The 9852-nt window shown below is 27.7% G+C and overlaps 1 pseudogene; it reads right to left on the reverse strand.

Annotated features, from left to right (window-relative positions):
- Positions 1 to 4103: 4103 nt before the first annotated feature.
- On the reverse strand, positions 4104 to 9445 carry LOC126552406 (uncharacterized; annotated as a pseudogene).
- Between the last annotated feature and the right edge of the window lie 407 nt (positions 9446 to 9852).

The raw sequence follows: 9852 nt of genomic DNA on the forward strand, positions 1-9852 counted from the left end.
ACTATTATTTTTATACATCGCATAATATTAATAATTTAAGTTTACCTACGTTTGTTATTTTTGAAAATTATTGAATTTTTTTATTGACTTTATTGTTTACGTGTACTTATATTATTAATATTTTTTTCTTGGATAAAGGTGCGGGCATCCAAATTCCGTTGTCTTGGGGCTTAACTTTTTCAAAAACGCCTCTGTGTATTTTTATTATTTAATATACTTTTATAGTTAAAAATATTTAAAATCTATAATTCGTAATCGTAATCGTAATCGGTGCCTATCGTGAATTCAATCCGCCGTTCCGATCTCTGGCCTAGTTACCTAAATAATATTATCATAGTCCGTGGTGCCGATATTGCCGGAATTCCAGAAAATGCCAGAAAATAACTTGTTTATAAATAACAATGTACAATCAATACAACAGCGATGTCTATTGGAATAAAATAAATCTAAAAATACGGTTTCCAAATATTCCTATAGCTCGGCTCATCTGTATATTTTATAATCAATGATTATTGATTATATTATTGTTTTTATTTTTGTATTTAATTGTGTCAGCAGTAAGTTGTGAGTTCTATAATAATAATATACAAAAATACGAATCGGCGTGTTATCTGCCGCCACCGGCATGCCGATTGCCGGTGCGCACTGATTATTACAGTCGCGCTGCCGCCGTACCTACTCTTGTCTTTCCCGTCAGTCGCCGTGAGTTAGTCCGATGCGATTAATATTAAATACTTAAGAAAATCGTCGTCTTTTTAAATTAAATTGTGACTCGCTGACGCTAATCACCGCTTATACTTTTGTAGTTTTGTTTTATATCACTTATGTTCTCATAATACATTGCGGAGGTGCTAATTGCCATGTATTTTTGTTTTACCGGCCTTTTTTTATGTTTACGTGTGCACGAATCGCCATGTTCGTATTTGATTGATATATTATTTTCTGTGTCACAATTTGTCGCCATCTTATTATTTTATTTATTTTACTGTAGTTATATTAAATATTTTGTTGTGTGTGAATTTTATTGAGTGTGTAGGTAGCAGCTGGCCAGCAATGCTCCGACAAAACTGTGAGTCCTATTTATTTATCTTTTTATCATTATAATATTATTATTACATTTATTTTATTGAACCAAAAGTAGCCATCTTTTTCTATATTTTATATCAACTAGGTATTTTAGCTTGCAGCTCTAATAGCTGCTCTCATATTATAATATTGTGTTAATGAACCAGAAGGGCCATAACTTGAACTTATTTATTGTTTATTTTATATTTATATTTTAGGTATAAATCTAGTTTAGCAATCCCTCGAAATTTCGATATTTTTTTTGGAATCCTATGTATTTTAATGTTTTAAAAATGATCGTGCAAAAAGTTTTTTTCCGGAAATCCCATTAGTTTTATAGTTATAACCACGATAAGTTCACGATTTTCATTTTTCGGTGTCTTGCGCATGCGCAAAACGCATAGTGGCGGTATACATAGTTTTTGTATTTTACGTCGTTATCGATTAATTGGTTAAATTTTTGGTCGTTGTTAGCAAAATTATGGGCATCGTTTTTTAGTCCTGTGACCTACCTTAGGCGGTTTTGCATAGCAAATCGAGGGATATTTTCGTTTTGAATGTCCGAGCGAGCGAGTGGCATTGCTGGCCCCTAATTCCCTTTGAAAATGTATTTAAAAATAAGCATATATATTTTTTTCGATTACTCGAAAACTAATGATTTCCGGAAAAAACTTTTGGCACTATAATTTTTAAAACGTTAAAATACATAGGTAGGTTTCCAAAAAAATACCAAAATATTATGGTTACAAATTATTTTGTACTATTGTTTATAAAAATTTAAATTTAAAATAAAGTACCAGTAGAATAAATTTTTATTAAATCATCGGTTTGACAGATATGTTTAAGTATGAATACTACGACACATATTATTAGGGTACTGGTCTGTTATCGCCCCGCCACGGGAACGAAAAATTTTATCGCCCCGCCAATTACGAATGCGGCGATTTCGAACATATTATTTTATTTATACCTACAACAATTACCTATCGCTTTAATTTATTAGTTTAGGTAATTTTACGATATTAATCGGTTATCGCGACTACCTAACAAAAAATATGACTGCGCGTGTTTCGGCACTCGTCGCTACGCTCCGCACAAATCGAAAATATCCCTTGACTTGCTATGCAACGCCACCTCAAGTAGGTCACAGGGTAATCACTGCCCATATACTACGACATAATTTACCCTGTGACCTACTTAAGCGCAGACCTACTTACACGCGCAGTCACATTTTTGACTTTTTTCTGAATTTTTAATATTTCTTCGGGCGGTTAAATTTTTTGTTAGGTAGTCGCGATAACCGATAAATACCGTAAAATTACCTAAAACTAATAAAACAAAGCGATAGGTAATCGCCGCGTTCGTAATTGGCAGGGCGATAACAGACCAGTACCGTTACCTACCATTTATTTATGAGAATTACCATTTTCCTATAGTTTTAAGTGGAGAAAAATTAATAATTTTGTCAATAATTGAACCTATGTATTTTTCATATTCGAACCGGTAAAGCACGATTCCGTACGTTTTACCTTTTTGGGAACACGATTTCGTACGATTTTGTTCAAACAATAGATTGTCAAAAAGGCCCCAAAAACAACACGATTACGTACGATTGTCTGTGCAATGTTGCCATTTAATATTGTTAATTCGTGTAAAAAAAATTTTTAAATTGACAGTGCCATTTTTCGCTGGAATCAGTAAGTTCACCTAGTACGCCGGGCGCCGGCTCCGGCATACTGTACTTGGAAGAACAAGGTGGCCGGCTGGCAAAATATAACCGTTTGTTTGGACCCTTACTTATAGTTAAGTATACGTGAAACGTAGATAAAATGCTATAACTATGGCCGAACGCGGCGTATTACGTCCGTCGTGTATAGCTACTCCGATATAAACTTTCAATTCGACGGAAAACGCCGCGGAATACTCAGCGTACGAAACGCGGCGGAAAACGCCGTGTATAGTCACACTTATAGCGGTTGAACCGCAACATGACACGGTCGAACGCGGACCGCGGTTACATTTAAAATCAAAAATTTCGAAATTTTTTGGCGGTTCAGCCGCTGCGGCTCAACCGCTATGTGTGGCCCCAGCCTAAGTCAAATAGACAAATCTGGCAACATTGCACTGAACTCTTGGGTACAAAACGTACGGAATTGTGTTCTACCCATTCGAACATAAGTACAACATACAAAAAATTTATATATAGGTATACGAGTAGGTACATAAGTACAATGTTTATAGGCATTCAAGTTAAAATTGAATACTTAACATTTATTTTCATATACTATATTGACATTTTTTAGCATTCAAGACAAATCTATAATTGTCTAGATACTTTTGGCTTTTCTTTTGGTAAATATGTTAGTATGAATTTTTATATTATTAATAATACTACAATTTGTATGGAATATAACAGTAATAAAAATATAATGCATTCAACTAGACTTCTTATACTTTGATTTCAATAAAATATAAATGTTACATAAATTTAAAAATTGGTTTATTTTTTATAATTAACATTATGTCAGATGAATATCTCTGTGAATATCAGTTACTTTGAAATTTTAATACCTAATTATGTGACTCTAATATATTTAATATGCCAACTGAAAAATAATAAAATAATATAATTTATAGTACAAATACAATTTATGAGAAAATTGAAACCAGTAGTACCATAATGACAATGTTTTATTTAATTAACTAAACCATTATGAACATTTTTATTGTAATTAATATCACAATAAAAATAACTAAGTACAAAAGTAATATTAAATCAATTTTAATTACAGTTATTTAGGACGTAGCACCTGTATGTGTTGTCTCCATCTTACACACATAGTACATAAGATAGTACATTTTTGTTCATCAGTTTTAATAGCGTCAAGAATAACGTGTTTTTGATGTTGGAGTGAATTGACCTATTATAGGTAAAAAAAAAAAATAGGTCTTAAATATTAGCTGAGAACATTATTTGTGTTCTCTCAATGGTTTTTTTATAATATTTTAATTTTTAAATGAGTTATTATTTTTAAATATGTATCATACTCATAACTCACTTGAAAAATAAAATATCTTAAAAAACCATTGAGAGATCACAGATAATTTTCTTTACTAAAAGTTTTATAATAGGTCAATTTACTCAAATATCAAAAATAAAAGCATATTATTGAAACTGGTGAACAAAACTTTAATATGTCTTACATATATAAGAGGAAGACAACACATGCAGGTGCAAAGCCCTCTTAAAAAATTTAACAACTAAAAATACCAGTTACAATAAATCACATTTTGCATAGTATATGGAATTATAAACATACATAAAAAACACTTTCAAAAAATCGCTTTATGTTATAATAATAGATATATAATAGTTTGTACTTAATTACACTTCAAGTGGCAATTATACATTAGGTAAATAATATAATTTAAAATCAAAATAAAAGTATCTGGGAAACGAAGAACTTTTTGTTTTCTTGTTGCTTTACTTTTCTCTTTTTAAACTAAAGTCCATTGTTTTCCTTGCAATACTCTACAAATCATTCTTCCAATTTATTCTGGATTTGTGTTATTTGATTCATGATTACTTCAAAACTAAAAGTAACATTGAAAATTAATAAAATAATGGTTTTTTATTAGAAAATATAAGAATTGTTTTATGGTTATAGCCAAAAAGACAAAATTATAATAATAACCCACAACCCATTTCAAAATTATTAATGGGTTTAAAATAATTATTTTATTCAATATCAAAATAATTAATCTTTATAGAAATAAAATAATTAAAAATTGTATAACTTACCATTTTTTGTTTATATTAATTTTGTCGTGTTCAGTATTAAAAAATAATGTGACATTCATTTTTTGAGAATCATCCTGTTAAAAAATTAAATTAAATTAAAGTTCATTAACACTTTGTTTATTTAAAAATTACTTCAAAATGTGGGTGATGAAACTGTGCTTCTAGCACATGATCATCAGTCATTTCAGCAAAAGATTCACTTATCTCTCGTGGATAATTCAATTCGCTAAAATTGTACAAACCACAATGTACTGCTGGAATAGGTATGCTCCAAATTGTGATGCTAAAAGTCTTACATTTGTTTTTGATACTACTTTAATTGTTCCATAATCAACATATAATAACTAAAAAAAAAATGAAAATAACATGAATATTTTTGCCAAATAAATGAAGAATTTTGTTTATAATAACAATAGGTTTTTAACAACATTAAAAAAGAACCAGTAGGTTATAATTAAAAATAGTTTAAAATTTAAATAGTGTTTACACATAAAATATCAATAAAAATATGTATTATATTATGTAAAAAAAAAAAAATATTTATGATATTCTAGATGGAATGGTAGATTCATTATATTATTGAAATCCTGAACTTTTTCCTTCCTGAAATTTTTTAGTATGAGTATGTACTATCAAGACTATAGTTGCTACGGTAATTCCTAAACAAACGTTTTTACAAAATATTACAGTGTATAGAAGATTAAATAAATTAACTTTAATAAGTATTCAAAGAATTATAACTATTACTCTGCAAAAGTTTAAAACCAGTTTCCACGCCAAATAAATTATTTTAAATGGAAATACTTAGTTAGTAGTACTAACCATTTACTACTAGTTATATTTTATTTAAAATTTATTATATTCATGGATGGTGTATTGTCATTATATTTTACTTTTCATGTTTCATATAGAGTTAAAAGTATTATAAATCAATTACTAATTACACATATCCAGATACTATGCTCTAAAACCACCTTAAAAAATACCAGATGTTTAATTTGGTTTTAGAAAAAAAGCAAATAAATAAGTCAGGTCTTAGACAGGAGGGCTCTATGTCACCTGTCCTATTTAATTTATCATTACGATATTTGGAATCTTTAAATGGAGGTACACACTGGAAACAGTGCAGCTGACAGCGAGAAGTGGAAAATTGGTTGAAAACGGGATGGTCCTAGTGTTCACTTATACACAAGAACAATGTATTAGACCATTTAATATTTCCTACTTTTATTAACAAATATGGTGTATTCAACACACATTCCCTAATAATTTGTATCCAATGCTTTATTTAATTACTTATTATAAGTGTGTATTGTGTAAACTTGAATTTTTTGATCTATGGTTTAAAGTTAGCTAAATAAGCTTCTTATATAAATATTAACTTGCAAACTAAAACAAATTGTTATCAACTTATAGATTAATATTAACTATAAACGTATAAAAATCTTAGTCACTTTCACATTTTCTTCATCAACAATATTTAAAACCATAGCCCTGTGCCACAGATTAGAATCTTCATAGCATGAGGCACATGACAATTCTGGAAGAATAAGCCTTGGTATAACTTCATATTTTTCTTCATTTTTTTCGTAGTACTCTCTATAACAAATAATTAACAATATATAAGTTACAAAGCTATAAAGAACAACAACATAACTACAAATCAATGAAATAATAAACCAACTGCAATGTGTCCATGAATTTATTCAGATTATTGACTTCTGCTTCTAATTGAATATAAAATGAACTTGGGTTGTACACTTCAGAAACTATGACTTTTGCTACCTTTTGGTCGTTCAACTTAATTTTAGAATACCTAAATTTCCCATTGCAGATATCCTTTCCAGTGTAATGCAATAAAAAATCATCAGCCTGTTCATAATACAAAACAATTTAGCAAAGCTTCAAATTAAATTTTTATAATTACAACACAAATTAAATACATTTAAAATCAATTTATTGAAATTTATTTAAGTTCAAAATATTGATTAAAATGATTAAAACATCATTTAAAATAAAAATTGAATTATTATTTTCAATATTTTTCATAACTGTTCAACAAAACATAAAAATTATTGGAAGATCAAAAGATTTACTTTTTTTATGAAAAGATAAAACAAAACATAATAATATGTATTATCTTAAAAGGTAAAAGCTGTTTTATTACATACCATTAATAATACAATGGAACTGTTATCTTGGTGGTTTATTACGTCTACATTTTTATTTTTAAAACATTCTGCATAGGCAAAAGGATCTATTGTAAACAGCTGATTATTTTCTATTTCAACCATTTTGTCTAAAGATTCAAACATGTGTTTTTCAGAAGAATAGCCATACTTTAATGGTTCATAAGCTCGGCCATATTCTGCCTAAAAAAAATATAAAACTAAAATATTTGTTGTAAATAAAAACTATTTATTTTAATATATTACACAGTATAAAGACATCAATTCATTGAATTTGACACCATTTCGATGCTTATTAAAGAAATGAGAAAGATTATACAATATAGTCTTCGGAATATTTTTATAATACAGTGATAGATCTGAAAACAAAAAATTGTTTATTAACATATTTATTTTAATTATTATTTTTTTACATCAGAGGTGGCTTGAATATAATTTTTAAACACACAGTATTATAATACAATGAAAAAATTTTGATGCATCATTAGATAGTTAAGTTGGTTGGATAGTCAATTAAGATGAGATACAATTAAATTAACATTTTAAACTGTTACATAATATGTATTTTGTATATTATCTTGTATATTATACTTAGATAATAATGATGAAAGTTAATTAATAGGATATAATAACTTTACTGGTTTGTTGGATTACACTAAAAAATAGCCATAAAAATAAATATCTACTATATGTAACTATTATAATAAAATTAAAAAAAATGTAATTGTAGAGTTTGATAGTAAGTCTACTATCGATATAACACTGACAAAATATTATCCTTTGGATCATTGAAGCCCAGGAAATACATACAATTCAACACGATGCTGCCTATAATTACAGACAAAATTTAAAATATCACTCATAAATACAAAACGAGACATGCCTGAAAGTATATGACTAGGGCACAGAGGACCTAGCAAATGCACACACATATATAAATATATATATATTCATTTTGTAAGTCATAGAACATTGAAAGTAAAATACAAGTTTATTTCATACTTTTCTTAAGTTACACAAGAAATTTTACTTTGTTAAATTATGTATTTATATGGTTTCTAGTGCAATTTTGCCAGTATAGAGTTTTAAATGTTATTTATAGGTATACATTTTTTATAAATAATAAAGAAAATAAACAATACATTTCCAATTAAGTATACAAATAAGCGAATGAAATCATGTTTTGATTTTTAATATTAGGTATATTTATCGTTAGCTATAGCCTATAACCAACAACATTGAACGGCTAATATTATATTTTAATCACATAAAATATACACACGTCCCACACATTAACCATACTAACCTTCTAAGATATCTTCTAGTTCACTTCGTCTATCAGCTTCGAATAGAACACAATTATTCTCATCATCAGTTACTTTTACATAAAATATAGATGGTAATTTGTATGCCATATCTCTGATACTTCTGAATCCATATTTAAAAAATCAATATGAATGTTATATTCATTCTGTAAAATAATTAACCAATAGATTATTCTTTGAATGTATTTATTAATCGTTAAATTTAATGAAATTAATTTATAAGCAAAAATAAATATCTATTAATGATACAAAATATGTAGATATCTATTTATATATATAAATTTTAACTAGCAAAGAAATGTATATGACATGTTTAAATAGAACCATTTTCTAATAAATAAATATAATCAATTAAGTAACCATTAGCTCCTCAAGTTTAATAATCAATGAAATATGTGCTATAAGAAATATTCAAAAAGACTTTCAATTACATAATAAAACCTGCCAACTTCATACAGTCCTAGTTGATGGATTTAGTATAGATGATCATTCTAATGAAACAACGAATAGAAATTTGATATGGATATTAATAATTATTAAATATTACCCATAACCTACATTTAATACAATATATATTTAGTCCATATTTGGAATGAGCAGTACACAGAAAAATGTTTTTAGATTCTATCCTTGTTAAAAATCCCATTAATATATTATATTCTCACAATATACCATTAAATAGAGTACAATTCAAGAAATGGCTCAAGTAGACATGGCGTACGACAGAGACTATAAAAATAGAAACTATAAAGTCTTACCTAAACAATATTGAATCCTAAGAGAATATATTGTATACTTCTACAATAAAAAAATGAAAAACTACCAGAATATCTAAACATGACATGGACAAAACGTTTGCTTTTAAAGCAGATCTGTATAAAATAGCAGCAAAACTTTAATTAGGATTACCCTTAATTGCTTAATAAAAATAAGTTAGCATCTCACGAGGAGCTGTAGCAGATGTACTTTTCTTAAACAGCCTTGGCTCACTCTGTCACAGAATACTGTGGTAAGGAAGCTCCCATAGCAAGTTGTGAGATGTCCAACTCAGGTACACCATGCATAATGCATATAATGTAGGGTATGCAAAATGAATGAATGAGAAAAAAACCAGTATGCATTAGAATATAAAATGTGAATGGGCTCACTAAGAAAACAATATAATAGTGGTATGGAATACATTATCAAAGTAACCCTGGAGGCAATGATCTGGCTGGACTCTTCAGATAATGATATTTAATTTAACATGATGTTTAAATCTTATAATATTTATTCACATCAGTAAAAATAATTTATTTTATCTTTTATCTAATACTAAAGTAATTTTAACTATTACAAAATTTCTTTACATTTCTTATGAACAAATAATAACAAAAAATGACTTAATCATTTTAATCAAATACTTACATAAAAAGCGTTTATAAAGTCGTTACACAATATACCATCTTTGTGTTTACTTAAAATTCGGCAC

Source organism: Aphis gossypii, chromosome X (assembly GCF_020184175.1).
Source record: "Aphis gossypii isolate Hap1 chromosome X, ASM2018417v2, whole genome shotgun sequence".
NCBI classification, from domain to species: Eukaryota; Metazoa; Arthropoda; class Insecta; order Hemiptera; family Aphididae; genus Aphis; species Aphis gossypii.